The following is a 5452-nucleotide window of genomic DNA, read 5'->3' as shown; positions in this document are numbered from 1 at the left end:
ACAGCAGCAGGCTGCACATCAAGATTCACCCTTGAGTAAGGACGCCTCTCAAGGTTACTCCTCAAGGTCAAGATTCCTTGCTACAACAGATTTTCAGTGATTAATAGCATGCTAAACTATGCAATTTAGCTAAGTGATATAAAGAATTGATTGCACATATATAATCCTTTAGACCTAAACTGCTGACCAAGTCTGGGACTAGGATTGGATCCAGCTGCACCTAGGCTCCTCTCTGAGAAGGAGTACTTTTGAGAGGAAGGGGGTCCTTTCTGAATCTCATGACTCAACAGGAAGGTCTCCCTTACAGTTTTGTCTGACCCTGTCCTCTATGCAGTAAATAATCAAGTGTACCTTGCCATCGAACCCTGTTAAATCAGTCACATTAACCTTTGAAATTTGTTAACTCACTCTTTTTATACCAATAAAATATATTGCTGCTTTTCTCTTGCAAGTGAAGTGCACAACTCACTCTGACTCCTTCCATGACACACGTTGCTAACAATCCAACAAGGGATCCTCCTTGGCTGCTGTGGTAATTACAGTAAGAGAAATGAATACAACCAGCCAACAGCAAACACAACGCAAATATGTTTGTAACTAAGAAATTTAGAAGCTTCAGAGTGTTAATAAGATGACAAATGTTTGGACAATGAAGCACCTGTTTTGTCTGAGCATGAGCTGTGAAGCAACACCAGGAAACTGCAAGTGATAGTAGTGAGTAAACCCCTGATGCAGGGGAAGGAGAACCTCATTTGCCAACCTGACCCTTCAACTAGGGAGGTTTGCTGCTTGCCTGGGCTTTTGATACAAGATGCTGTTGAGAGACAAGCGCAGCTTGTCCAACCCTTGGCCCTGCTACTCTTCCACATGGGCATCAGTGAAGTTGATGGGGAGACCTGGAACATATCAGGCATGACTGTGTGTCTTTGAGGGGCAATGATCAAGGGAATGGGGCAAAGGCGGTGGATGAGTGGATGGATTCTGCAAGTCAACAGCTGATTCTGCAGCTGATAGTGACAGCAAGGATTTAGTTCCTGTGACCATGCATGAGATGGTAGAGTTCAGGATTCTGAAATGAAGAAACAAGGCAAAAAGCTGTGTCACAACACCGGAATTCAGAAGAACAGACTTTGGCCAGCAAAGAGCCACAAGGATGAAGAAGAGACTGAAGGACCTGCCATATGGGGACAGACAGAGTTATGAGTGTTCAGCCTGGAGAAGAGAAGGCTCAGGGGGATTTTATCTGTGTATAAATATCTGATGGAAGGGAATAAAGGAGATGGAGTCAAACTCTTCTCAGCGATGCTCAGTGAGAGCTCAAAAGTCAAACTGAGATACAGGAAATTCTAGCTAGTCACAATAAAAAGAACCACAAACTTATCATGAGAGTGGCTGAACACTGTAAGAGTCTGCCCAGAGAGGGCTGTGGAGTCTCCATCTTTGGGGATATTCAAAAACCAATTGGACAGCAGTGTTGACACTAATTTGAGGAGGGGATTTGAAGAGAGCACTACATGATCTCTGGAGGTTCTTTCCAATGTCAGCCATTCTGTGATAATAAATATTGACTCACTTATTGGTCACCTGTCCACTCATCATCATTACATACTTTTATGGTATTTCCTAAAAGGGGGATTTGAAAGAAAACTTAAAGAAGAATGAGACAGTAGGTAAAAAACTTATCTGAGTTTCAAAGTATGACACACTGTTCATAAAGAAGCATGGCAAAAAAACCCCAAAGGTGCTAGGAGCTAAATATTTGTCATACACATTTCAAGCACTGAGATATGGGGCACCAGACAGAAAAGCATGCCTATTTCCATACAAATATGCAAAATAGATTACAAAGACATGTACATTCTGCATGTGCTTAAAATCATCTTGTATCATTGACCTTTATTGATAACACCATTCGTGAAGGGAGGTTATGAAGCTGTAAGTCTTGTGCAACGTATTTGTTTCATATTTGCAGCAGAGCTCAACTAAATAATATAAAAGTCAGTGTTATTCTATTAGAATGAAAGGTACCTGTATTGCTAGCAAATGCAAACTTACTAAATGTGTTAAATTATTCAGTGTATAGAGTTTTCTAATGCTTAATAAAGCAAGTAAAAAATTTGTAACCTACCTGAGCCATTATTGCCACTGTTATTTCAGTGTTTATTCTCTAATGCATATTTCCAAAGAACACAGGAGAACGGCCACTAAATAAATTGTGTTTACCAACATTTGAAACCTGCTGATCACCAAAAACTAAAGCTCCAACTGTGATGACAATAAAATACCATCCAACACTCTATATAAAAGCAGTTCATTCACTTCTCTTAAACTAACTCTAACTTGTTTGTTTGTTTTAATGGGAAAGACAAAAGAACCTGAATCAAAATATATTTATCCTTCTTACTGTGGTCTATAGCATTTCAGACATTTTCTAAGTAGAAATAGGTGTACCGCAAATGCTCTAGAAATACAGGCATAGTTAAATAACCCTTCATTGACAGCTACAGAATATCACTAACAATTTCTAAAGAAAAACAATCCAAAGCCATTAGGATCCGACAAAATTCTGTAGCAATAGTGCCTGGGTAAATTAAAAAAAATATTTAATAGTAGTTCACACTGCTCGTTTAGGAAAAAAAAAACGAACTGCTTGCAGAATTGACTAGTGCTAGAAGGACACTTGACATGAGAGTGAGGCATTTTACAGATCTTTAAGAACAAGGACTGACCTAGAAATAGAAAACAAGAAGCTGTAATTTAAAAATAAATATAGACCTGCTCTCCTCCCTCCCCCCAGAAATCCTTGAACAGGATCAGAGATGACAGAACTGGAAGGGAGAAGAAAAGATGACCCATGAAAGCTATTCCATTTCTATTAAAAAATGAGCAGTTCAACACTGAAGAGACCTTATCCTTCGTAGCAGGAGCTCAGGCTTCCACAGCAATCAAAATAATACAATAACAATGACAGTCACATGGTTTCACACAATATACAAGACTTATAGCTGGGAAAGTAGCCATGTTTTTTCTAGTAGCACCAATAAGGTCAGTTCTTAATTCCTGAATAACAGATGCTTCAGCTGGCTGGGGCCATCAAAATGGTAGAAAGCCACAAGTACAGAAAAGAACAGGACTGATTAATGGGTTTGGACCATCCTGGTTTTCAGAAGTACTTCCAACTATCTGAAGTAAAATGCCAATATATTATTAGGTCAGATGAATGCAGCAAAAAAAAAAAAAAAAAAAAAAAAAAAGCATATAAATATCAAGAACTCCAATGTTTTCTAGCTCTCTGCTCTCTCCAAATTTAAATGATATTGAAAGAAATTGGCAGCTCTTATTCTCTAAGTCATGCCAGCAGAATACATGCATTTGACATTTGCCAGCACTGCCTATTAAAGAGCTGCGTGGTTTAGGCATGAATAACATCAGAAACTGCATGAGTTTCCCCAGCTTTCCAGTGGAAGAACTGCTGGAAATGCAAGGCAAGGTCCTCAGCACATTTGTATCATCATTGATCACAACAATTTATCTACCCACCACATTTGGGGGGTTTTGGATATTTTGCTGCCTAGAGCACAATTTCATTAGATTGTATGACACAACATGTACCTGTTGTTTACTACTTATCTTTTAGAAAGAATAAGTTAAATGTCATTTCAATCAGGACGGCAAAAAACCTACTTTCCTGCTAAATTATCTATCTAATCATCAAATTAAAAGATATAATAACAATTAGAGAACAAATATATAAACATGCCATGTTCGGTTTTGTTTTTCAAGTCAAAGGAAATAAATGTCACAGCTAAATATTTCTTCCCATTTATTAAGTACTTGCTCAAGACATTCTTGGATTTTATGTTATCTTTTACTTCTGTATTCCTATCACCCTTACACAAGGAAATGGCATATATTCTGCTTTGGAGCCAAAAGAGAAAAAAGAGAGAACAGAGATTAAAAATAACATTAGAAATTAACTGCAAATTCTCATTTAAAGCAGTCAATAACTTTCTTATGATCCATTTAATGGAATATGTGCACACAGTAAATTACTTGCATAAATTACAACCAGATATCTCTTCAGTTTTCTTTTACAGCTACAGATCTCATGGCCTTGCTATAAAACATGATTGTGTATCATCTTTCAAATATTTTCTGTAAAGCAGACAAATTCAACAATATCTATTCTTTACCCAATATTCACTATGATTTAAGGAAAAAAACATTATTTAGATGGACTTAAGATGGACTATGCAAATCAATCCTACTGAAGTTTTAGACCTGAATTTAGAAAAGGAAAACACTGCAGAGCTTAAGTAAAAAATAACCAAAAGAGAGTATTTGTCTCATCAATACTCATACTTTGAAATATGCCTGGAATAAGTTTTGCTTAGAAGTTAAGGTTCCTCTAAGTAGTTAAATACAGGACACGATATTTTACCAACATAGGAAAATAACTTTTTAACTCACTTATTTTAATTCCATCTCAGAACACAGAATATGAGTTCAAGTTCAAATATTTAGTTAAAATAATTTAAAAATGCATATTACTTCAAAAATGGAGAGAGAAAATACCTGACAAATTAGTATATCTTCAGCAACTTATACTGTGAAATTTCATGGCCTATTAAACAAACCAGGAACCTATTCAAGACCAGTTAGCTTTTATAGGTGTTATAAAAGGTTACAGGTTTCATTGTTTCATTATTAAAGATCTAGAAGGCCCTGAAATCTTGTCTTCCTAAGAGACTCAAATCAACAAAGCTGTTTAAATTAATTAATTATACAGCTTGAAACAAACTGCTCAAATGCTTAGATAATTAGTTGAATCATGTTTGAAGTTTCAATGTATTCCATAGGTCTTACATGGTGGGAGCGGGCTGGGAAGAATGAGGGTAGATATGCAGAGAACAAGAAATTGCAGCTACAGATTACTAGACTGGTATATCAAAGCATGTAGTAATATTAACAGTATTAACAAAACCTAAATCTGGATAAATTATCATAGACTATTAGAATAATAACATCATGCTTAGGGACTTGCCTTAGTGGTGGACTTCGTAGTACTAGGTTGGACTCAATGACCGTAAAGGTCTTTCCCAACTTAAACAATTCTACGATTCTACACTATGCTCAGGACTAGAGAATCAGGCACTTAGACTTTTCCAATTGTAGGAAATAATTCTGATTATGATAAAAATAATTTATTCCAAAAGCCAATATGAACAATATTACTACACTAACTAACAGCACACATAGAATCCCTTTGTTTTGCATGGTGTATTATATCACCCAGTTGCATTCAGGTTTTATATCGTCTGCTCCTACAGCCCATGCACACATGCAACTCCCTGACAAGAAATCACATATGCATTGGTAAACCAGCGTTATTAATTCTGTCCTTTACCAAATACCTATCTACTATGTTTTAAAATACAGCAACAATTTTAAG

The 5452-nt window shown here is 36.5% G+C and overlaps 1 protein-coding gene across 1 annotated transcript in view; it reads right to left on the bottom strand.

Annotated features, from left to right (window-relative positions):
• The window catches only part of CHDC2 (calponin homology domain containing 2), a gene marked incomplete at both ends in the record, with an annotated part of 38216 nt that overhangs the window by 18376 nt on the left and 14388 nt on the right, over window positions 1-5452 (bottom strand). The window lies entirely within an intron of this gene.

Source organism: Pterocles gutturalis, unplaced genomic scaffold (assembly GCF_000699245.1).
Source record: "Pterocles gutturalis isolate BGI_N339 unplaced genomic scaffold, ASM69924v1 scaffold17933, whole genome shotgun sequence".
NCBI classification, from domain to species: domain Eukaryota; kingdom Metazoa; phylum Chordata; class Aves; order Pterocliformes; family Pteroclidae; genus Pterocles; species Pterocles gutturalis.
Note: the sequence above shows the minus strand (reverse complement) of the source record. Positions and strands in the feature narration are given on the sequence as shown.